Here is a 27,983-nt window from a genome sequence, read left to right on the forward strand (position 1 = left end):
ATGACTTAAAGCCATGTTAAATCTTTAAAGTCATGTAAACTCTTTTAATACTGTTAAATTCTTTGAAAAAAGGTTTTATAAACTATTTCAAATTATAATTATCAATATCATATTCATATTTGTATAAGTATATAAATAAAACTTAAAGGGATTAGGACTAAAGAGTTGCCTTATCTCCTTTTCCTTATTTGGATGTGGATTTGAGGTGAGGTTAATTGTCCGAAGGTCGTTTCCTTCTTAATTATATACATTATACATATGGGAATATAAAAGGTTACTTCATTTGGTATCATTACCTTTGTATCATGCTGAGCAAAGGGTATATTCAGGAGAGATCATGCTAATCACATAGAAGGTATAAATTGTAATAGGTATAATTTATGATTCAAAACTAAACATACAAGTATGATTCACGATTGTATACTCTTTTATTCCAAGTACATTAGGAAAGGAGAGTACTAACGTTTCATTTATCTATACCAGGATATGTATAATACTTTTAGTATATGGATAATATATTTAAGAAGTAATAGTACATCATACCGGGTTTGCATTAACAGGGGTACAAATACAACGTACTAGGGTTAGCAATCATGGGGTAATAATACATCATACCGGGTTTGCATTAACAGGGGTACAAATACAACGTACTAGAGTTAGCAATCACGGGGTAATAATACATCATACCGGGTTTGCATTAACAGGGGTACAAATACAACGTACTAGGGTTAGCAATCACGGGGTAATAATACAAACTAAATTAGAAACAAACGAGAAATCTATTTTTCTAAATAAGTATACGAGGTCTAAACTACTTTATCAAGAAAAGGATATAATTCGATCTTTACTCAAACTAAAATGTGATGGTACGTCTTCAGGACATAGCAATAGTTGCTATGTTATATCCTTGTAACCAGAATCTCCTAGAGTGAGAGCGGGCATTGTGTGTATAGATCTATACGGGATCGACAATCTCACATCCCGACTGCTAGCTACAGTCCGGCAGACCAGCCATGGGGTGACAAATGTCACATATTCAGTTTCGACACCAGTAGGTCGTCGTGTTCATTCTAGTCTAGCATGGTTACAAATTTATCACATTTTAAACCCTAATTAACTAGGTTAATATTAGGGTAGTTATTCAGAAACGGTTTTATGGGGATTTAAAACTACCTATCAGAACGGTTTTATGGGGATTTAAAACTACTTATTAGATGGAACTTAGTCATTCACTCTCTTTAAACTAGTATAACATAAATGACCTTTAGTGGCTAATTCTATAATTCCTTAGTTTATATATCAGAGTTATATATAAGTAATATCCGATTGACAGTGAAATGTGTGACTTCCGCCTTACATCCTGTTCCTTGTTTCGTTGTGGGCTTGGGGCAGATTCACCCATTTGACTGTCCATTCGATATTAGGTTATATATGACTAGTATAAACTAAGTAATTGTAGAGGGAACTATTGAGGTTATCATTTTATCACATTAGGAAATATAGGATTTTCTGGAGGAAGCAGCGAACATTTCCAAAAACTTAAGGTATACTTTATATAACTAAAATACTTATGAACTCACCAGCTTAAATGTTGATTTACTCTTTCAAAATAACTTGTATTCTCAGGAATCCAGTAGACAGGTACACTCCCGAAGCTTTTGAGAAAACTACCTAGTACCGTACTGTGACTCTTGTCTTCTACTGTATCTACTTTGATGTTTGAATATGTAATGTTTAAACACTTATGTAAAACTTATACTTATTAATGCAATGGTTGTTTGTACTTTGATTACTATATTGCATGTGTTGTGATACTTACATGACGTCCTCCGCCTCCGAACGTTTCCGCCGTTCTGGTTTGGGGGTGTGACGGATTGGTATCAGAGCATTGTTTATAGTGAACTCAGTATATCAGTCATAAAAGATATACAACTATAAACCCATTGGGATAAAACACTCTGACCAAGATTTATACTTTAAAAATATAACAATATTTTATAAAAGTATATGTACATGTAGAATATATATACTAGAATCAGTATCACAAGAAGAACAAAACAAAAGTATTTGGATGTTGGACATTACAGTTAAACCTGGACAGTTATCTAATCATATCTGGGATCAATATAGCCTGATCAACTATATTCATTTGAGATATGAACAACATGTGTTTGGGAGTGATTGGAGTGTTGCAACAAGTCTAAAACTTACCTAGATACCAGAAGAATTCTAGAACCAAACATAAAGGTTAAAATACTATAGGAGTATTTTAGGATGCTATAACAAGAAAACTGAAAACTTATCAACTTCTTATATCTAGAAGTCTAAGAATCAAACTTATAATTAAAATACCACGGAAGTATTTTAAATACCATAAATAAACTTTTGGGAAATTTTAAAAAAATCTTTTCTCGTAAGTCTATAATTACTAAGTGGATACATTAAGGTTATATATAGCTGACATTTTATAGACTTAGAATATGTGATTTTCACTCTACTTCCTTTTCCTTGTCTGGATGTGGTTTTAGTGTAGGATTACTTATTCGAATGTCTATTTGATCTGGATTATATATAATCGGTACACACTATGCGATTATAGAAGGACCAGAAAGGATCACCTTCGTAAAAATTTAAATTTTCTCAGAGATTCTTTAGACATTCTCATTCTCGTATAAACCCCTTAGATAGATGTAGTCACTCCAGCAATCAATAGAAGAGTCAAGGAGGATCCAACAAAATTTCATTAGGAGAATTCTGAGAAAGAAACAGATGAGAGGTAAAGAAACTACAGAAATCATTTAGTGTCCTTACCCTATTAAGGACACCAATGGGAGGTTCGCATGAACTTCAAAGATTCAAAATGTTCATTACGAAGTGATGGGGATTAGTGTCAGAATCAGAAGTAAGACAGTTCAGGAATTCAATATACCTACGGAGGAGAAGGATACCCTATAGATACTAAGAGAGAACAAATCATTACCACCCAGAATAGAACAAAGAACAAAGGAAAAACATGCGTGTTTCATGTGAAGTGTTTGAGCGTCTTTTAGTCTAAGTAATAACTAGTAAATCGATTCAACCTAGTGAGTTAGTATTTACATTACTCACATTAGGTTTTGAGCTTATCTTCTTTTCATGTCACGACTAATAACAATAAATCGGATCACAAAATCTCAATTGATAGTGATTACTTCTCAAATTCATAAGTCTATTTTATGTAGACTTTATTATGAATTATTTTCAAATCATTTCAAAAGATGGAAAACGATATCCACCAGTCGAAGGTAACTTAGTTTGGATGACACTCGGTTCATAACCATTCTAGAAACTTATTTCTACTCCTTACCAGGACTGCATCATAGGGATGTAGGTCGAATCATTGAGAACAATATAAAAAAATGAAAAATTTATATATACAAATGATTAGAATACATCTAGAGCCAACGATAGTCGCTCACAAGCTCATTTTCTTATCGTGTAACAGGATCATGCCTCCGAAGAAACAAAACCAACCCACCAGCAAAACACCAATTCTTCAGATAGATTCGGCTACGTTTCAAGCTGCAGTCACAGCAGTTGTAGCAGCTGTCATGGCACACCTTAATGCTAACAACGCAAATGTTAGTGGTAATGCTATCGTCAATCACGATCGTGGTGATAACCAAGTACAGCAACGAGTACCTATTTGTAAGGACACTTCGAACCTCAAACCTAATATCCTGAAATGAAAGTTCGAGAACGAGAAAGGGAGTTGCTCAACTCAATAACCTAACAGAGGGCAACGAACTGGGGCAGCCAATACCCCCATCAACCCTGTTATTCCAGCACTGACCACGCCGTCTTAGGAAACCTCCCACACTGTAGCAAGTGCAACTACCATCATCATGGAGTTTGCCGAGAGCTGCATTGCAATAGATGCAACATGAAGGGGCACACCGCCCGCATATGTGGAACTCCGGTTGAGTTCATCACTTCAACTACCAATGTTGGAACCATTCCAATATGTCACCTTTGTGGTGAAATAGGACATTACAAGAGGGACTGTCCAACAGAGAAGAACGACGGGGCAGCAGGAGAAGTTTGACCCCAATATATGGGAAGGCATCAAAGAACCCTGCTATATTTTTGGTACGCTTCCAAACCCCAATAATTATCTATAATTATGATTACTCTTCCGTTCAAATTAAATCACAACATTCATATAAAATTTGAAACCCTAACAGGTAAGCTATGATGGCTTAGTGTATACATAAGAGTCATTTATAATTAAGATTTGTAGACTTAGAGTGAGTAATCCCGCCTCATTTCCTGTTCCTTGTTTGGTTGTGGATTTAGGGCAGGGTTGCTCAGTCAAAGGTCTTACCAATCTTAATTATACATGACTTGTATACACCAAGCGATTATAGAGAGACCTAGTAAGGATCATTTCATGAAAGTTCATAATTTCAAATTATCATAACCCTCGTATTGGTAGTACCCGCCAATTTCAAATCAAAAAGGGGATTCAAAACAGTAATAACAAAATAAAACCGAAAGCGTTGAAAACTTAGGTACATAGGATAGTTCATTATCCTAGTAATCATTTCCCCCAGAACGACTTAATATCTATTTCGTAGAGAAAATTCTGACATCCTCATTCGACAAGGTTTGGCCTGGTCCTTACCATGTGAAAATTTTTATACTGTGTAAAGGAACTTTTTCCTTAATCAGCCGTAAGATGAAATTCTTCCAATCCATAACGCAAACCCTTATGTCATCTCTCATTTCAAATCCGTAAGTGAGAGCAGGCATTGTGTGTATAGATCTATACGGGATCGACAATCTCACATCCCGACTGCTAGCTACAGTCCGGCAGACCAACCATGGGGTGACAAATGTCACATATTCAGTTTCGACACCAGTAGGTCGTCGTGTTCATTCTAGTCCAGCATGGTTACAACTTTATCACATTTTAAACCCTAATTAACTAGGTTAATATTAGTGTAGTTATTCAGAAACGGTTTTATGGGGATTTAAAATTACTTATCAGAACGGTTTTATGGGGATTTAAAACTACTTATTAGATGGAACTTAGTCATTCACTCTCTTTAAACTAGTATAACATAAACGACCTTTAGTGGCTAATTCTATAATTCCTTAGTTTATATATCAGAGTTATATATAAGTAATATCTGATTGACAGTGAAATGTGTGACTTCCGCCTTACTTCCTGTTTGTTGTTTGGTTGTGGGCCTAGGGCAGATTCACCCATTTAACTGTCTATTCGATATTAGGTTATATATGACTAGTATAAACTAAGTAATTACAGAGGGAACTATTGAGGTTATCATTTTATCACATCAGGAAATATAGGATTTTCTGGAGGAACCAGCGAACATTTCCAAAAACTTAAGGTATACTTTATATAACTAAAATACTTATGAACTCACCAGCTTAAATACTGATCTACTCTTTCAAAATAACTTGTATTCTCAGGAATCCAGTAGACATGTACACTCCTGAAGCTTTTGAGAAGACTACCTAGTACCGTACTGCGACTCTTGTCTTTTACTGTATCTACTTTGATGTTTGAATATGTAATGTTTAAACACTTATGTAAAACTTATACTTATTAATGCAATGCTTGTTTGTACTTTGATTACTATATTGCATGTGTTGTGATACTTACATGACGTCCTCCGCCCCCGAACGTTTCCGACGTTCTGGTTTGGGGGTGTGACATTAAGTTACCAACTTTACCCATTAAGAACCACCCCAAAGGCATTAAGCTCAAACCCTAATCCAAAAAGTATTATGTCTTAATCCCAAAACCACCATATCTTCAAGATAGAACCCATGAATACAATATGGACCTTAAAGACCAAAAGGTCACGTAAAGTCTTCAACTTTACTCCCATGCGAGGCTAGAGGGAACTTAAAAGCTTAAAAGTGACCATAATAAGGGCTTAGTGGATGCATGGAGCCCTTAGGACCATAAAGTTGGCACATTTATGCCACAAGAGCTCCATAGAACCATAGATCTGAAAGGGTTTGTCCAAATGGGACGTCCAACTCCCAACAACCACTCCCTTTGGACCAAAACTTGCAAAAGAACCCTAAGAAGGAGATCTATGACTTCACAAATGAAGATTGTGACTTTTTACCAGAAAAGTGTCGAAAATGAAGCAAGGATTCGAGATCTAGCAGCTCCTTCTTGTATCAGCAACTCTCACCAAGCTTCCCTTCCTTCCAATGGCTTCAAACACACTACCAAAGCACTCAAAATGGCTCCCAACACTCAAAAATGCCTTAGGGTTTCGAGTTTAGATTTTAGGACAATGTTGGCTGGAAATGAGGCCAACATATGGGGTTTAAGTTGTTTAAATAGGGTGCAAAACCCTGAAATTAGGGTTTCCTAAATCACATCCAACTCGTCGAGTTGGTCTTCAAAAATACACGCGACCAACACTTCCAACACGTCGAGTTTCTCCCCTAAAATCGACGAGTTGGCCTTTCGAAATGAGGTTTTATTTCCGTAATTAACCTTTTAGATTCGGATGTTACATTTACTTTCTAATCGGTAGAAATATCCTCCTTTAATCCTTTTGGGATAATACTTCAATCACTATTAATTGTATCTTGAATACAAATACCAACTAATAAGTAGATTAAACACTTTATAAGATTTAGTATAGAAGGGCTCCATTCTCATCTTTCTTAATGTTTTATGGATTTGAAGTCGATGTTGGACTAAAGCTTCTAATCCCAAAATCTACTAAATACATATTTGTATAATACTCTAAATGTGGCTTAGATTATCATATGCAAACCCACCAAGAATAAGTTCTTTTATTCTTGTGAAAGCTAATTTTGTAGAAAGCAAGCTTCTAATGGCAAAGCAAGTGGGAGGTACATAGAACTTGAAGCAGCTCAAAAACTATAACCTTACGTAGTAATATTTGACACTAGTTTTAACAAGGATAGTTAAAAATGAATAATAGCTATTCACAAACACAAATTGTTCGCATTAATGGTAGAAATCATCTATGACTTGAGAAATGTGGAATCTGTCATTGATGAGCTTTTATTGATGGGTTTCGGAAAATCCATCAAATACCAAGATGCTATGTCAGATCTTGAATCTGATAAATGACTTCGAGTCATGAACATGAGATGTAATCCATGTATGAGAATCACGTATGGGTTTGATTAAAATTTATCCCTATAGAAAGTCTAGAAGGAGTAAATAATTCTTCTAGAAAGAATAAATTACATGGATAACCATACAATTTAAAGCAAGACTAGTAGTAAAAGGATTTTCTCATACTCACGTCATTGACTATGGTCTTCATCACACTCATGACATTAACTGTGATCAAACCTTTTTCACATGTAGCTATGATTAAATCAACAAGGATATTATTTGCTATAAATTCATATTCTTAATATGATGTATAGTAAATAGATTTCAAGAAAGACCGCTTTTCTTAATAGACATCTACTGGAAGATATCTATATAGATTAGCCTGGAGGTTTTCTCAATCCAAGTTATCCTAACAAAATGTGTAGAGCTTGAGATCCACTTCTGTGACATCCCCAAATTCACGGCCAGAAAAGACCGGTTTAATTTATGCTTTTGAAATAATTTCAGAGTAATCATTTGATTAAAAGTGTTGCGGAATTTGTTCCCAGAAAAACATAATAAATATGTTATCAAATCATTTCCGAAGAAATGTATTTTATTCATTTAAACCATTGGGATGTCATTGTCAATACAAAAACATAAGCATAAACAAAACTTACATTCATTTACACTAGTGATCTACTTCTCTTTTAATCTCTCAGTGTAAAGCAACTTCGTATCGATACCTGTGATACAATTAAACTGAGTGGGTCAGGCTTGGGAGCCTGGTGAGCATATAGGGTTTTCAACCCACAATAAATAATTTATTATGCTTAAACATCAAACAATCAACCCAATTACCCAATCCCCATTGTCTTATTTATTTCTTAAGGATTTACCCTAAGAATCAACTATAACTCATTCCTAAGGATTCATCCTAAGGAATAGGCACGAAGTCCATCGTTGCCCAAGGCTTATACTACAAGCACTAACAACGTCGATCCCCACATACTGATCCTATACAATGATCTTACTAGATGTAGCCTAAAGGATCGATATGAACAACCAACTAACGAAACTGCTTCGGAAATCCCCTAGCAGCAAACAAGGATCGATAAAGATATCGAATGAATGAAATACGTTTAACCACGAACCTTTGTTCATAAAAGAAAGAACCACAAGACAATTAAGTCAGAGGTAGATATCAATGCATAGGCTGTGGTCTGAATATCGTGGGGTATGTAGCCCCTAGACGCACCCTATCCAGCATCGAACTTTGCCTAGGCTGTGGTCTGAATATCGTGAGGTATATAACCCCCAGACGCACCCTATCCGGCAATGGAAACGCTAACTAATGCCTAGGATGTGGTCTGAAACCCCAGACTCACCCTATCCAGCATTGGAAATGGAAACACTGACTAATGCCTAGGCTGTGGTCTGAACCCCCAGACTCACCCCTATCCAGCATTGGAAATGAAAACACTGACTAATGCCTAGGCTGTGGTCTGAACATCGTAAGGTATATAACCTCCAGACGCGTCCTATCCGGCATCGGAAACGCTGACTCATGAAGCTCGTCCGATCACTTCATAGAAGAAACAAAGACTCCAAAGCTCTTCAAAATAAGAGTATAGGGAAAATACTAATAAAGTACTCTCGTACGTTCCCGTACCTCGACACATAATAGTGTCAAAAAGAAGAACTATCGGATTAACACATATTTCAAAAACAAACACTTAATGAACGTATAGTTCGAGAACACCTTATGAACATATAGTTCAAACATACCTACCAATTACAAGTCTGCTAATGTTCCACTGGACTATCTAAAATAATCTGTGGTCGTTGTCTATACTCTGCTAGATGACTAGATCATATTAAACATCGATATCTCTCATCACTTTTATTTCATCACACATCATCTAATTTATCTACCCATGTTTTACCCAACATATTTGTAGATAAATATACATACACAGTTTAAAACTTGTATAAAATATCAAGTCAACAGTCACCTCAAATAAACAATTAATATATTTACACATAGCACGTATTTAAGGTAAATACTTCATATCTATGTGTAAGATGAAGGTGACTATACACTCACCTGATTTAATGAAAATCGGGCAGCAATTCGTTTCCTAAAACGATCGTTTCTAATAAAACTGGGAGTTTTATTGAGAAACCGGGCTCTGCGAGGGTCGGGCTTCGAAACCAAAAAAAAAATTTCCCGGGCTTCTCGGGTACTCGAGGATGTGTTCCGAGCATTGGAAATGATCTCGGGGCATCGGGGGGAAGCGAAAATGGCTAAAATATTGAAAAAGGGGGTGAAAATGCCAAATTCTCAAAAGTACCCGGGCAATCTCGCATGCCCTCTATTTATAGGAGGGGAGATCCGGAGTCGGCTTAGAAGAGGAGTCATCAGGTGAGGACACACGGCAGCAGGGCGAGGGTGCACAGCACATGGCTCGCATGTGCGAAGTCTCGGTGGCAGCCGCTGATTGGACCGAAGTCTAGTCCGAGACTTCGGACGTGGCCTCCTTCTACGAGACTCGGACACGAGGAATAGGACACGCGTCGGACTCCTAGTGGACCCCTTCGGATGACTCAGCAGCTCGGATGACTCAGCAGCTCGGACACGTGGCTCGCATGACTCACCAATTTCGGACACGTGGCACGATCTAAGCGAGGGTGACGTGGCAAAAACGTGACTATGCGAATTTTCTCGATTTTTGTGCAAAAACCTCTAAAATCCATAACTTTCGCATACGAGCTCCGTTTTTGACGTTCTTTATATGCATGCGTAGGTAAAATTACACTCTACAACTTTCGTTTAGACTTCGTGGGCTAGTTTTGAATTTAATTTTTAAATTATTATTTTTAACAGACCGAGACTGGAAATCCGTTAAAAATTCATAACTTCTTCATCTGACGTCCGTTTTCGTCAGACTTTTTACCGTTGTGCTATAAATTACGAGACCTTCGATTCTCATTTAGGTCGTGTCGGCTAAAAATCTCTCGATCTAAAATTCGAGTTTTAGATGTCTACTGCTAAGCTGAAACTTCGAAAAATCATAACTTCCTCATACGAAGTCAGATTTGGGCGTTCTTTTTATACCTACTCTCGGTTTAACGAACACTACGAGTTTCGTTTAGATCACTAAGGCTAAAAAGTAGTTTATCAAAAACTCACTTTTTACGGCATTCGGCACCGTGCCGGTTTATCGTGAAACTTCGACATGTCATAACTTCTTCGTTATAACTCGGATTTCAGTATTCTTTATATATCCGTAATCCTTGTCACGCCCAATACAAGTTTATTAATAGATATCGGCTTTATCTAATATTTAATTTTGACGCTCATTTTTATTCTTAATTAATTAAAACCTAATAATTAAGCATAAAACACATAATTCACATAAAATTCACATAATTCCTTTTCATTTCTTCTAAATGAGTTACAAAGGTTAACCTAGACCATTATGTCAATATTAATGTCTAGTCTAGAAACACGGGCGTTACAACTCTCTCCCCCTTAGAATGATTATGTCCCCGGAATCACACATCAACAAACAAATACAGGTAGCGACTCACCATGTCACTCTCCGTTTTCCCCAGGTGAGATTTGGCCCATTCGTATGTTTCCAACGCACAAGCACGAAATCGACCATTTTTACATCACAACTTCTTAGTCTTACGGTCAACGATTGCCTCAGGTTCTTTAATCAACCTCTTGTTTTCATCCAACCTTAATTTAGAAATGGGAATTATGTCGGGCACATCTCTCGTAAATTTTCTTAAATAACACACACGAAAGGTGTTATGAATACCCTCTAGTTCTTCCGGTAATTCTAGCTTGTAAGCTTGATTCCCGATTCTCAGAAGAACTTTAAATGGTCCAATAAACCTTGGACTCAACTTTCCACTTCTACCAAATCTTATAAGTCCCTTCCACGACGAGACTTTAAGTAAAACCGAATCTCCAACCTCAAATGATATCGGTTGTCTTTTCTTGTCAGCATAGCTCTTTTGAGCAGCTAACCTCCTTTCCCTAATCACTTTCAACTTTTCAGTAGTCTGATGGACTATTTCAAGTCCCATAAACTGCTTTTCCCCAGCTTCCAGCCAACATGACAGCATTCGACACTTTTCCCCATACAAAGCGTGATAAGGTGCCATCTTGATGCTTGAGTGGAAACTATTACTATAGGAAAATTCTACTAGAGATAAGTGTTTACCCAAGTTACCTTGGAATTCCAGGGTACATGCTCTCAGCAAAATGATATCTATTGCAAGCTCCTCAGGGAAGTTCACATTAAGCTTCAGCAACCGATCCATATACCTTTGCATTTTCTGCATGTGGCTCGTGACGGATTCCCCGTCCTTCATCATGGTTGTTATGATAGAGCATATGATTTCATACCTCTCTTGTCGTGCACTTTGATGGTATCTTTCCATCAGATCTTGGTGCATTTCAAAAGGGTAGAAGTCCTCATAGGACTTTTGGAGTTCCACTGTCATGGTGGCCAACATGATGCATGCCACTTTTGTAGCATCCCTTTCATGTGCCCGGAAGTCAGCGATCTCCTGGGGAGTTGCAGTGGTCTCATCAATCTCCTTAAGCTCCTTGTCAAGGACATATTCTTTGTCCTCGAAGCGGGTAATCATCCTGATGTTTCTGATCCATTCATTGAAGTTGGATCCATCAAAAGTGACTTTCCCACACAAGTTCATAAGGGTAAAGGAGCCATTAGGATTAGAGCCAGAAGCAGCATTGTTTGAAGACATCTGAAAGAAGAGAACAAGATTAGTTTAGATATTAAGAGAGTCCTTAATAAAACACCCAAATGTAATATTAAGGCTAGGATCCAATCACAATATATTATAACTTAGAAGAGGTATGCCGTAATCCAAGCTATAACATATTTGAAAGGTAGGTGAATGACGATACACCAATTTCCACCATGAAAAACGAAATATAGATATTAGGTTTTTAATTGGTTCTTAGAAATTCCTAGATTCTTTTGAGATTCAATGAACTTTTCAAAGGCATGTTTCAATCTCGAGTGTGCCCTCCAAGTTTTGTGACTGGGATACCGAGGATCACAAAACGAGGTGTGAAGTAACCATGCAAATCACTTGGTACACTTAATGTTTATTACTCAATCGATGTGCCGGTTAACCACACGAGCTCCACCGACCTATAATAAACTTTAAGTCACCCTTTACCTTCCTTGTTAAGTCCAAGTTAGTGTGCCGGTTAACCACACGAGCTCCACTAACGACTTAAACAAAGTGTAAAGTGTAATTTCATGGATTAGCACCTTATTCACATTTTCCTAAAGTAACTAAGATTGGGAATTTAATAAAAGCATTTAGTTACTTTATAATATTCATCATACTTTTAATGAGAATTTATAAGTCCTTGTCCTACCCGTTCGGCTAACGACCCTCCACCGATCAAGGAAGCGGTGGGTGAGAGTGGACACCCATTAAGTTGCCATTTTATAGGCAACAACCTTATACCCCCCTTATAGACCGGCTTCGTGAATGAGGCGTACTAGCGGTAAGACGACTTGACGTTATACATATATATATTAGTAACTTATAATATTATAAAGTATAAGGGTTGAATTTTAACTTTTAAAATTCTAAGGGTTGGAACTAAAGTTTTAATCAAGACTTTACATGTTCCAAAACTTGAGGGCAAATTTTGTAAACTTCCAAAACGTTTCATTTCTTATAACTTATGAATTAATTGAGTAATAAAAATGAAGACTCTTCATTTTTATAACTCTTGTGTTCTTTTAATGGCTTTAATAAAAGTGAGACTTTTGGTTTTCCATAACTTGAGGACAAGTTATGGACTCCATTAAAACACATTATGATCATGAATTAAACTACCATGAAGGTTACAAACTATTCCTATGATCATCTAATCTTCATAAGTTCAAGAACATGAATATGAATATGAACACTTTCAAGAATCAAAAATTACACTTAAAAAAACTTGTAATTTTAATAATTGCCATTGTAAATGGATTAGCATAAATATTACACCATCTAAAACAAGCTTTAAAACATCAAAACAGTTTAGGGTAATATTTCTAGTCCATTTCCAGCAACAAATGTGCAAACTTTCATACGAGCAGAAAACAGAAAAACGATTTTTTTTTCCAAGCTGTTTGCACACAAAAAAAACAACAAACAAACCTAGGCTCTGATACCACTGATGGGTTTTGAGCATTCTAACACTTCCTAAGTGTACATGCAACCCTAATAACCTTGGATCTATGTTTGTCTAATAATCATGCAAAGTTGAATTCCAAGGTTATATTCCTATCTAGCATACATGCGGAACATTTTTAACTTGAATGAAAGATAGAATAACTTACCTTGTTGTTGATTATGATCCTTGAAACCTTGTGAGCCTAGCACCCCAAGTGTGATGCCTCAAATGCTTCACACAACACCAAATGCAAAGGAGTAAACTTTGAGAGAATCTTACACTTGCAAAATCGGCTCTAGCCCTCTTGTTTCTTATGTGTAGCCGATTTTGGTGGAGAATGGGTTTCTTATATAGTGTTGACACATCTAGGGTTACACCATGTAAACCCTAATGTGTCATGACTCTTCATTTCCATGACCCATGGGTTTGTAACTCCCATGGAGCATCCATGGAGCATCCTATGGGTGGAACCCAACTTGATAATCCATGGAGCCTCTTAGCCCACTATATAAGATATGGAAGATTTACATAATCTACCCATATATTTAATTAGTTATCTTTTGATCACTTAATTAATTCTAAATTAATTCTTGATCAAACTAATTAAATAATATTATTAATATATTAGAACTTATAATATATTAATAAACCATAAGTGTTATTTCTCTCATTTTAGTTTATCCAATTGCATGGTGCCATGCAACCCAAATGGACCATGCCGGGTCGGGTCAAGTACATACCAGAAATAGTTATGGACTTATACACCTTATCCAACAGTCTCCCACTTGGATAAGTCTAATAACTATAACTGCAATACTTCAGGAACCGATCGGCAATCGTAGCTCTTTCAAGGTCTCTCGGAAATGAGAAGATGATGATACACCATTTAAGATAAGTGATCATATAATCCTCTATTCTAGATATCAGCCGGACAAATACATGGAACAATGTCTTACTTATTGTCCATCAGTTTGTTTCCCGATTTCCGATTTGTTTGACAAAGAACTTAATTGAACACGTCAACTTAGTTCTGACCGGGCCCGGTACATAGGTCAAAACAAAATCATCGAGGGGCCCAGATATCAGCTTCTAATCCAAGAAGGAACAGATAAACTTCGACTCATATGTTTGTTCTACCACTCATTGAATTATACACAAAAGCACGTTTTATAACATCGAGTTACCAATGCTTTAACATACAATCAATGCATAACCAACTCATAAGTAACAAATCATATCTCTAGGTTTGAAGACTTATATGATATTACCGTCTCACGATCACTCGAGATAAATTCCATGAAGTGATTCCAGTGAGCGTGGGTTGAGTCCAATGCTCAGAACTTATAAGCACTCATGAGTGTTGTAGCCATGTCCAACAACTTAGACCTCTGCAACCAATCATGACAGTCTTGATTCATACCTACTTCCGACATATGACCGACTGTGGAGGTTCGAATAATATGATATACCAAACATAATTATTCTGGAAGTCAAAACATGCAAAAGAAATATAGTAAACGATCGACAAGAGATAGCAACACTTTACTCATAAATAAAACACCTTTTATTCATCATCTAATGTCAATTACACTTTACAAATTTCAAGGTTATCTAACTACTAAATCTAATATCATCCTTCAGCCCTATGCTCCGAGCATGTTGGAGATGCTTAACCCGAGTCAGTCCCTTCGTGAGGGGATCTGCTGGATTCTCATCCGATAATACCCTCTTTGCCACGAGGAGTCCTTCTTCTATTCAATGTCTAATGAAATGGTATTTTCTGTCGATGTGTTTGGATCTCCCGTGATCCCTTGGTTCCGTGGCTAAGGCAACTGCACTTTCACTATCACAGAAAATTTCCATTGGCTCTTTAATAGCTGGTACAACTCCAAGGTCTCCAATGAAGTTCTTCAGCCATATCGCCTCCTTTGCTGCCTCGCTAGCTGCTATATACTCTGATTCGCAAGTTGAATCAGCCACTGTCTCTTGCTTGGAACTCTTCGAAGAAATTGCTCCTCCATTTAAGGTAAAGACCCAGCCTGACTGGGAGCGGAAATTATCCCTATCAGTCTGAAAGCTAGCATCACTATACCCTACAACTCTCAAGTCTTCACTCCCACTGAGGGTAAGGACCCAGTCCTTAGTCCTCCGTAGGTACTTGACGATATTCTTTACCGCAGTCTAGTGTGCCTTGCCAGGGTTCCCCTGATACCTGCTAACCATGCTCAAAGCAAAGGCTACATCAGGTCGAGTACACGTCATAGCATACATGCTCGATCCTACAGCCGAAGCATAAGGTATTCGACTCATTTCTGCTATCTCAGCCTCAGTACTAGGGCTTTGTGTCTTACTCAATCTGGCGTTACTCTGGATGGGTAACTCTCCTTTCTTGGAGTTCTGCATGCCGAATCTCTTAAGCACCTTATCCAAGTAGGTACTCTGACTAAGTCCAATTAGTCTTTTACTCCGGTCTCTCAAGATCCTTATCCCTAGAATATAGGCAGCTTCTCCTAGGTCCTTCATAGAGAAACACTTTCCAAGCCAGGACTTAACTTCCTGCAGAGTTGGGATGTCATTTCCTATGAGTAGTATGTTATCCACATACAATACCAAAAAGCTAACTATACTCCCACTAGCCTTGACATATACACAAGATTCATCTTCACTCCTAGAAAAGCCAAATTCTTTGACTTTCTCATCAAAGCAAAGATTCTATCTGCGAGGTGCTTGCTTTAACCCATAAATGGATTTCTCAAGCTTACACACTCTATTAGGGTACTCTGTCTTGACAAAACCCTTTGGCTGACTCATGTAAACATCCTCAGCCAACTTTCCATTAAGGAAAGCGGTTTTGACATCCATTTGCCATATTTCATAGTCATGAAATGCGGCTATGGCTAACAGAACCCTAATAGACTTAATCTTGGCCACTGGAGAAAAGGTCTCATCATAATCAACTCTCGGAGTTTGTGAGAAACCCTTTGCAACCAGTCGTGCCTTATAAGTGTGTACATTACCATCCATGTTGGTCTTCTTCTTGAAGATCCATTTGCACCCTACAGTCTTACGACCTGGTACATTCTCAACCAAGTTCCAAACTTGATTGTCATACATGGACTGTATCTCGCTGTCCATTGCCTCTTTCCACTTGGCTGACTCAGGGCCTGCCATGGCTTCCGCGTAACTGTTAGGTTCATCCAGACCTATCAGTGTCTCATCACTGATAAGTGTATCACCTTCCACAGTAATATGGAATCCATAGTAATGCTCAGGTGCATTCCTAACCCTTGTGGAACGCCTCAGAGGTACAGACTTGTCAATTGGCTCAACAGGAGTTTTCTCCTCTAGTTGAGTGCTAGGGTTTGAAGTTCCTTCACCACTTGACTCTTGAATTTCTTCAAGGTCAACTTGCCTCCCACTGTCTCCTTGGCTTATGAACTCTCTCTCTCGAAAGAAAGCCCTCCTAGCTACAAAGACCACATTCTCACTAGGTCTGTAGAAGAGGTAACCAAAGGATTTCTACGGGTAGCCGATGAAAATACACCTCTCACTTCGAGGTTCAAGCTTATCATGAGTCTCGCATCTCACGAAAGCCTCGCAACCCCAAATCTTAATGTGGTCTAGTTTGGGTACTTTACCAGTCCACATCTCATGAGGAGTTTTGGCAACTTTCTTTGTGGGAACTAGATTAAGGATATGGGAGGCAGTCTCTAAGGCATACCCCCAAAATGAGATTGGTAGCGAAGCTCGACTCATCATGGAACGAACCATATCCAACAAGGTTCGATTACGCCTCTCAGCTACACCATTCAACTGCGGTGTCCTGGGAGGTGTCAATTGTGAGACAATCCCACATTCCCTAAGATAGTCGAGGAACTCTGAACTAAGATACTCACCACCTCGATCGGATCGAGGCATCTTAATGTTCCTGCCCAATTGATTCTCGACTTCCTGTTTAAACTCTTTAAACCTCTCAAAAGTCTCTGACTTATGCTTGATTAAGTAGACATATCCATATCTACTGTAATCATCAGTAAAAGTCAAATAATAACGATTAGCATCCCTTGTGGCATGTTTGAAGGGCCCACACACATCCGTGTGTATAAGATCCAACAAACCTTCACCCCTCTCACAAGAACCTGTGAAGGGTGACTTTGTCATTTTTCCAAGTAAGCATGATTCGCAACTATCATCTGACTTTAGGTCAAATGACTCCAATACTCCATCCTTTTGGAGTTGGCCTATGCGTTTCTTGCTTATATGTCCAAGACGACAATGCCATAATGATGCTTTATCCAAGTTATTATCATTAACAGAATCAATACACAATACATTATTTCCTAAGTTATCAACCACAGATACAGTTTCATACACACCATCACAAGGTAATGCTTTAAAATAAAGAACATTATTAAAGAAAGCATTAATCGAACCAACTTCATTATCAAATGAAAAGGTGAAACCTTGTTTATACAATGCATGAAAGGAAATAATATTTCTTGCCATTTCTGGCGAATAACAACATTTATTCAAATCTAAACTAAACCCACTACTTAGCGATAAAGTATAAACTCCAATCTTGGTGACAGTTAAAGCTTTCCTATTCCCCATGATTAACTTTATTCTTCCATGCTCCACATTCTCACTTCTTCTTAGTCCCTGCAAATCAGAACAGATATGAATACCACAACCGGTATCAAGGACCCAAGAGTTATAATGGGGTGAGTTATTAGATAAGATAGTGTAAATACCTGCATGGTTGGGTTTAACTTTCCCATCCTTCACATTTTGCTGGTACTTTGGGCAGTTCCGCTTCCAATGTGACTTTTCATGGCAATAGAAGCATTCAGCCTCTTTAGGGTTAGAAGAAGGAGTGACAAAACCTTTCTTGGTTCCACTTGAAGAAGAGCCATCAAGGGTCCTAGCCTTGGTACCCTTCGAAGAGCTCTTCCTCTTCTTCCCTCTACCTTTCCCGATTGCCAAAACCGGGGCGGAGTTTGGAGTAGGAGTGTTAACAACCGACTTACCCTTAAGACCTGTTTCTACGGTCTTGAGGAGTCCCTGAAGTTTGCTGAGTGTGACCTCTTCCTTATTCATGTGATATGTCATGCGGAATTGATCATAGCACGATGGTAAGGAGTGCAAAATGATATCTATTGCAAGCTCCTCAGGGAAGTTCACATTAAGCTTCAGCAACCGATCCACATACCTTTGCATTTTCTGCATGTGGCTCATGACGGATTCCCCGTCCTTCATCATGGTTGTTATGATAGAGCATATGATTTCATACCTCTCTTGTCGTGCACTTTGATGGTATCTTTCCATCAGATCTTGGTGCATTTCAAAAGGGTAGAAGTCCTCATAGGACTTTTGGAGTTCCACTGTCATGGTGGCCAACATGATGCATGCCACTTTTGTAGCATCCCTTTCATGTGCCCGGAAGTCAGCGATCTCCTGGGGAGTTGCAGTGGTCTCATCAATCTCCTTAAGCTCCTTGTCAAGGACATATTCTTTGTCCTCGAAGCGGGTAATCATCCTGATGTTTCTGATCCATTCATTGAAGTTGGATCCATCAAAAGTGACTTTCCCACACAAGTTCATAAGGGTAAAGGAGCCATTAGGATTAGAGCCAGAAGCAGCATTGTTTGAAGACATCTGAAAGAAGAGAACAAGATTAGTTTAGATATTAAGAGAGTCCTTAATAAAACACCCAAATGTAATATTAAGGCTAGGATTCAATCACAATATATTATAACTTAGAAGAGGTATGCCGTAATCCAAGCTATAACATATTTGAAAGGTAGGTGAATGACGATTCACCAATTTCCACCATGAAAAACGAAATATAATATTAGGTTTTTAATTGGTTCTTAGAAATTCCTAGATTCTTTTGAGATTCAATGAACTTTTCAAAGGCATGTTTCAATCTCGAGTGTGCCCTCCAAGTTTTGTGACTGGGATACCGAGGATCACAAAACGAGGTGTGAAGTAACCATGCAAATCACTTGGTACACTTAATGTTTATTACTCAATCGATGTGTCGGTTAACCACACGAGCTCCACCGACCTATAATAAACTTTAAGTCACCCTTTACCTTCCTTGTTAAGTCCAAGTTAGTGTGTCGGTTAACCACACGAGCTCCACTAACGACTTAAACAAAGTGTAAAGTGTAATTTCATGGATTAGCACCTTATTCACATTTTCCTAAAGTAACTAAGATTGGGAATTTAATAAAAGCATTTAGTTACTTTATAATATTCATCATACTTTTAATGAGAATTTATAAGTCCTTGTCCTACCCGTTCGGCTAACGACCCTCCACCGATCAAGGAAGCGGTGGGTGAGAGTGGACACCCATTAAGTTGCCATTTTATAGGCAACAACCTTATACCCCCCTTATAGACCGGCTTCGTGAATGAGGCGTACTGGCGGTAAGACGACTTGACGTTATACATATATATATTAGTAACTTATAATATTATAAAGTATAAGGGTTGAATTTTAACTTTTAAAATTCTAAGGGTTGGAACTAAAGTTTTAATCAAGACTTTACATGTTCCAAAACTTGAGGGCAAATTTTGTAAACTTCCAAAACTTTTCATTTCTTATAACTTATGAATTAATTGAGTAATAAAAATAAAGACTCTTCATTTTTATAACTCTTGTGTTCTTTTAATGGCTTTAATAAAAGTGAGACTTTTGGTTTTCCATAACTTGAGGACAAGTTATGGACTCTATTAAAACACATTATGATCATGAATTAAACTACCATGAAGGTTACAAACTATTCCTATGATCATATAATCTTCATAAGTTCAAGAACATGAATATGAATATGAACACTTTCAAGAATCAAAAATTACACTTAAAAAAAACTTGTAATTTTAATAATTGCCATTGTAAATGGATTAGCATAAATATTACACCATCTAAAACAAGCTTTAAAACATCAAAACAGTTTAGGGTAATATTTCTAGTCCATTTCCAGCAACAAATGTGCAAACTTTCATACGAGCAGAAAACAGAAAAACGATTTTTTTTCCAAGCTGTTTGCACACAAAAAAAAAACAACAAACAAACCTAGGCTCTGATACCACTGATGGGTTTTGAGCATTCTAACACTTCCTAAGTGTACATGCAACCCTAATAACCTTGGATCTATGTTTGTCTAATAATCATGCAAAGTTGAATTCCAAGGTTATATTCCTATCTAGCATACATGGGGAACATTTTTAACTTGAATGAAAGATAGAATAACTTACCTTGTTGTTGATTATGATCCTTGAAACCTTGTGAGCCTAGCACCCCAAGTGTGATGCCTCAAATGCTTCACACAACACCAAATGCAAAGGAGTAAACTTTGAGAGAATCTTACACTTGCAAAATCGGCTCTAGCCCTCTTGTTTCTTATGTGTAGCCGATTTTGGTGGAGAATGGGTTTCTTATATAGTGTTGACACATCTAGGGTTACACCATGTAAACCCTAATGTGTCATGACTCTTCATTTCCATGACCCATGGGTTTGTAACTCCCATGGAGCATCCATGGAGCATCCTATGGGTGGAACCCAACTTGATAATCCATGGAGCCTCTTAGCCCACTATATAAGATATGGAAGATTTACATAATCTACCCATATATTTAATTAGTTATCTTTTGATCACTTAATTAATTCTAAATTAATTCTTGATCAAACTAATTAAATAATATTATTAATATATTAGAACTTATAATATATTAATAAACCATAAGTGTTATTTCTCTCATTTTAGTTTATCCAATTGCATGGTGCCATGCAACCCAAATGGACCATGCCGGGTCGGGTCAAGTACATACCAGAAATAGTTATGGACTTATACACCTTATCCAATAGGTAGTTTAGTCAAAAAATCCATGGTAATGTCCTCCCATTTACCCATGGGTATAAGTAAAGGTTCTAAACTCCCATACGGCTTCTGATGTTGTGCCTTAACCCTAGCACAAGTTACACACTCAGCCACATACTTAGCAACGTTGAGCTTCATCGTCGGCCACCAGTAATAGGGTTTTAGGTCCCTATACATTTTCGTACTGCCAGGATGAATCGAGTACATGGTCTTGTGAGCTTCTTCCATCAGAAGATCCCTTACTCCTCCCGTCTTAGGTACCCAAATCCTATCTTTGAATACCTTCAGTCCTTGACCGTTTGTATCAAACACCAACGTTTTATCCCAAACGTTCCTCCTTTCGGTCATTTCTCTCTAAAGCTTCCTCCTAAGCTTTCTTTTATACTTCCCATTTGTAGAGACAACTTCAATTCTCAATGCTCTTGGCCTCTTCCTTTCAAGATTCACCTTCCGACTGAGAGCATTAGCAACAATGCATACGCTATCACCTTCCAACAGTCGTAGTCCTTGAGTAACTCTAGCCAGCGTCGTTGCCTCAATGCATACGCTATCACTTCATCCCTTTGGGTCAGAATACAACCTAACCCAACTTCTTTAACAACGAACGCGATACTTCTATTGATCGCTTTGATCAGCCTTTACTTCAATTCGGCTTAAGTCAACTGCTACATCGAACTTGGTTCTCTGAACCACATAACAAACTCATCGTAGTCGGACTCAATTCGATATGACCACTAGGTTCGAAATAACAATCATCTTCTTAGTTATTACCGAAACGATGGTAACGATAGACTAGAATAAGACGGAATCAATTACGAGTGCCTTCGTAACCTTGTGACTTTCCCTGATCCAAGTGTGAGTCCTGTGCTTACAGTAGTATAGATCTCTACTACTATTCACACCTACTCATACTCGTCCCAAGTACTGTCTCGCAGTCCCCAAGTCCTAAAATCACAAAACAATTTAACACATATGAATGTGTCCAATTAATCATAAAATTTTCCTAGACGCTACTAGGACTTATTTCATGCGTATCTTCAGTCATCAATTCTACTTCAACTTGGTTGGTGATGGAGATTCCAAATGATGGGACAACTTCAGGAATTACACCAATCGTTCCATCATCCTGCCAATCGAAGGTGTACTTCAGACGTACCATACTCCTCTAAACGTTTCATTATTTTATCAAACATATTCTAAGACAAGATACCACTCTTACGATATCTTCTGATAGGTATCATTCACTATCATAAGCTTTTCATTTCCTCCATCTACTCAATTCTCTACGAGTCTTCACCATAACGTTTTGTACACCCAAGCAGACGTTCGGTGTACCAGGCGAGAATTTCAGATAGGAAAGCTTTATCTATGATAAACGTATAAATCTCCTTATCACTTCGAAACGTTTACATGTTAGTTCTAATCTCGTAATCATACGCTTAGAATCCTACACACATAAGGTTTCCAGATCCGGTCGGCAATAGACCATAGATCCGAACAATTAATAGCATATAAGGCATCCTTATAGCTATAACATAAAATATTTAGCACATAAAACATTTTAGGCATCTTTCCTAAAATAAACTAGTGCTCGTGTCAATTTAGGTGTACTACCTAAAATATAATAGACACACTCAACTCACAATCATCGCTTAGCATTCTAAGTTTAAGTCTAGAAATCCTACAATTTCTTAGTTCGCTTAAACTAATGCTCTGATACCAACTGTGACATCCCCAAATTCACGGCCAGAAAAGACCGGTTTAATTTATGCTTTTGAAATAATTTCAGAGTAATCATTTGATTAAAAGTGTTGCGGAATTTGTTCCCAGAAAAACATAATAAATATGTTATCAAATCATTTCCGAAGAAATGTATTTTATTCATTTAAACCATTGGGATGTCATTGTCAATACAAAAACATAAACATAAACAAAACTTACATTCATTTACACTAGTGATCTACTTCTCTTTTAATCTCTCAGTGTAAAGCAACTTCGTATCGATACCTGTGATACAATTAAACTGAGTGGGTCAGGCTTGGGAGCCTGGTGAGCATATAGGGTTTTCAACCCACAATAAATAATTTATTATGCTTAAACATCAAACAATCAACCCAATTACCCAATCCCCATTGTCTTATTTATTTCTTAAGGATTTACCCTAAGAATCAACTATCACTCATTCCAAAGGATTCATCCTAAGGAATAGGCACGAAGTCCATCGTTGCCCAAGGCTTACACTACAAGCACTAACAACGTCGATCCCCACATACTGATCATATACAATGATCTTACTAGATGTAGCCTAAAGGATCGATATGAACAACCAACTAACGAAACTGCTTCGGAAATCCCCTAGCAGCAAACAAGGATCGATAAAGATATCGAATGAATGAAATACGTTTAACCACGAACCTTTGTTCGTAAAAGAAATAACCACAAGACAATTAAGTTAGAGGTAGATATCAATGCATAGGCTGTGGTCTGAATATCATGGGGTATGTAGCCCCTAGACGCACCCTATCCAGCATCGAACTTTGCCTAGGCTGTGGTCTGAATATCGTGAGGTATATAACCCCCAGACGCACCCTATCCGGCAATGGAAACGCTGACTAATGCCTAGGCTGTGGTCTGAACCCCCAGACTCACCCCTATCCAGCATTGGAAATGGAAACACTGACTAATGCCTAGGCTGTGGTCTGAACCCCCAGACTCACCCCTATCCAGCATTGGAAATGAAAACACTGACTAATGCCTAGGCTGTGGTCTGAACATCGTGAGGTATATAACCTCTAGACGCGTCCTATCCGGCATCGAAAACGCTGACTCATGAAGCTCGTCCGATCACTTCATAGAAGAAACAAAGACTCCAAAGCTCTTCAAAATAAGAGTATAGGGAAAATACTAATAAAGTACTCTCGTACGTTCCCGTACCTCGACACATAATAGTGTCAAAAAGAAGAACTATCGGATTAACACATAGTTCAAAAACAAACACTTAATGAACGTATAGTTCGAGAACACCTTATGAACATATAGTTCAAACATACCTACCAATTACAAGTCTGCTAACGTTCCACTGGACTATCTAAAATAATCTGTGGTCGTTGTCTATACTCTGCTAGATGACTAGAGCATATTAAACATCGATATCTCTCATCACTTTTATTTCATCACACATCATCTAATTTATCTACCCATGTTTTACCCAACATATTTGTAGATAAATATACATACACAGTTTAAAACTTGTATAAAATATCAAGTCAACAGTCACCTCAAATAAACAATTAATATATTTACACATAACACGTATTTTAAGGTAAATACTTCATATGTATGTGTAAGATGAAGGTGACTATACACTCACCTGATTTAATGAAAATCGGGCAGCAATTCGCTTCCTAAAACGATCGTTTCTAATAAAACCGGGAGTTTTATTGAGAAACCGGGCTCTGCGAGGGTCGGGCTTCGAAACCGAAAAAAAAATTTCCGGGGCTTTTCGGGTACTCCGGGACGTGTTCCGGGCATTGGAAATGATCTCGGGGCATCAGGGGGAAGCGAAAATGGCTAAAATATTGAAAAAGGGGGTGAAAATGCCAAATTCTCAAAAGTACCCGGGCAATCTCGCATGCCCTCTATTTATAGGAGGGGAGATCCGGAGTCGGCTTAGAAGAGGAGTCATCAGGCGAGGACACACGGCAGTAGGGCGAGGGTGCACAGCACATGGCTCGCATGTGCAAAGTCTCGGTGGCAGCCGCTGATTGGACCGAAGTCTAGTCCGAGATTTCGGACGTGGCCTCCTTCTGCGAGGCTCGGACACGAGGAATAGGACACGCGTCGGACTCCTAGTGGACCCCTTTGGATGAGTCCACAGCTCAGATGACTCAGCAGCTCGGACACGTGGCTCGCATGACTCACCAATTTCGGACACGTGGCACGATCTAAGCGAGGGTGACGTGGCAAAAACGTGACTATGCGAATTTTCTCGATTTTTGTGCAAAAACTTCTAAAATCCATAACTTTCGCATACGAGCTCTGTTTTTGACGTTCTTTATATGCACGCATAGGTAAAATTACGCTCTACAAATTTCGTTTAGACTTTGTGGGCTAATTTTGAATTTAATTTTTAAATTATTATTTTTAACAGACCGGGACAGGAAATCCGTTAAAAATTCATAACTTCTTCATCTGACGTCCGTTTTCGTCTGACTTTTTACCGTTGTGCTATAAATGACGAGACCTTCGATTCTCGTTTAGGTTGTGTCGGCCAAAAATCTCTCGATCTAAAATTCGAGTTTTTAGCTGTCTACTGCTAAGCTGAAACTTCGAAAAATCATAACTTCCTCATACGAAGTCAGATTTGGGCGTTCTTTTTATACCTACTCTCGGTTTAACGAACACTACGAGTTTCGTTTAGATCACTAAGGCTAAAAAGTAGTTTATCAAAAACTCACTTTTTACGACATTCGGCACCGTGCCGGTTTATCGTGAAACTTCGACAGGTCATAACTTCTTCGTTATAACTCGGATTTCGGTATTCTTTATATATCCGTAATCCTTGTCACACCCACTACAAGTTTCTTAATAGATATTGGCTTTATCTAATATTTAATTTTGACGCTCATTTTTATTCTTAATTAATTAAACCCTAATAATTAAGCATAAAACACATAATTCACATAAAATTCACATAATTCCTTTTCATTTCTTCTAAATGAGTTACAAAGGTTAACCTAGACCATCATGTCAATATTAATGCCTAGCCTAGAAACACGGGCGTTACAACTTGTGGATATAAATCAAACATATAAATGTTATAATCATCATTTTATGTAAAACAATAAGGTGTGTTTTATATCAAAATGAATAGAACATGTGTGTTTACTAAGAACTAGGTGGAGCATAGTGAAATTCCTCATCTTGTATGAGTGAGACATACTTAATCATTTGAAATCACATTCTGACTAAGAAAGGTCATTTTCACCTTGACTCGGAAAGTGTTTCTAAAATGAAAGACTTGGGAAGGAGAAGATACATTCTTGGAATGTAAAATCTACAAGGGATAGATAAAATGAATGTTAAAAGTTTCATGTCCTTATACATATATTGGCAATGTCTTGAAAGGGATCAAGACATAAGATTCTTTTAGAGAATTCTTGGCATTGTCATATGGCACCATTTTGAGGTAGCCTCAAAAGTACATAGCTCATAGGCTTTAACTAGATTAAATGATTTATATTCTATTTGCTTAGGAAATGAATTCATCATTTAATCCATATTATACATAGGACATTGTATTTGATCATGCTGTAAGCATGTCATAGGATACTAATTGAATAAATGGTTAAGTCACTAGATGACTAAGAGAGCATTCTAAGAGTACTTTAGAATAACTAAGAGAATGTATATGAGACAATCAGTTTAGAAAGGATCTTTGTGGAAAGAGCTACACTAGATGTTAATTTCTAAACAGATACAAATAATTATTAATTATAATTGGATTTTGACTTCATTATGGAATGAAGGGTAAGTCTTGTTGGAATAAGGTCCAAGAAAAACATAATGACACAATCTACTACAAAATAAGATACACTACTTAAGAAGTTGAATTCAAATATGATTGGATGAATGAGATCATTGAAAAAGTATGTTGATTTCTGCCATTCAAGGATCACATAGAAATCTTTGTGACCTTGAGAGTATATTTAATCAAGATAAGAGACTCTATGTCACGAAAGAACACCAATCATATTCTCCAAGGTATTTAACTGTACTTAGAGTTAGAGTAAAGTTAAGTATGGAGATGCTAGTCTTCATAGAATTCATACAAATTAAATTTTGTCAGAACCATTGATAAAGTCATTATTTTGAGCTAAGTATGAATGATCACACTTTAGCTGTAAGACTTTATTATTCTAGAAATGGGATTTTGCATGATTTTGATTTGGTATTTGGATATTGGAACATTATAACAACAACTATTAGACAATGTTATGATATATTCAGATATAGCCATCACATTAATACTTGTTATGTTCTATATTAACATGTTTAATCCATGAATAATGTTATTATCCTAAAAGTTCATAGTCGGTTATAATTGTGGGAGCATTTATAAAGTAAGACTCATATGAATTGGATTGGTTGACTCTCACTAGATGAAACTAGGCAAGTGGTTGTAACCAAGTTTCATAGATACTTGTTAGAGACCTAGTATTCAACTGACCCGCATCAAGATCATCTCATGGATCGCTATCATGAATGATACTTGATTAAAACGTACTATCTTTGTATCCTTAACGCCTGAGATACATAATGGGACTTAAGTGTAGGGAGTACTATGCTTGATATGGTCAAACGTTGTTCCTTAACTGGGCAGTTATAAAATCCATTTTCAGGTATGTTGTGAACTATGCAAGAGGCTTATGTAGTCAAGATGGGATTTGTCCTCTTATTGTTGAGAGTTAGACATCTAAGGCGCTTTACAAAAAGTTGAACAACTAATGAGATTGATCGTGATCCATATCACATGTTCAACATGATGTCTGAAGCAAAGGGATAACTGATAAACTTACCTTATAAACCAATTGTAGCTTTGAGCTTTTTGGGAATTAGGCGTTGATAGAATGGCACAAAAATTTATATGTTGATGGGGGCAGTTAAATGTTACTAGACGTTCACCACTGTCTGTATCAGTCTAATATGAGTCTTGCGCAAGTAGGAGATTGAAAGGTCTAGTATGCTCAAGAGTCATATTAAAGT

This window comes from Lactuca virosa, chromosome 7, assembly GCF_052849685.1.
Source record: "Lactuca virosa cultivar CGN04683 chromosome 7, Lactuca_virosa_CGN04683_v6, whole genome shotgun sequence".
In the NCBI taxonomy this organism is placed as follows: Eukaryota; Viridiplantae; Streptophyta; class Magnoliopsida; order Asterales; family Asteraceae; genus Lactuca; species Lactuca virosa.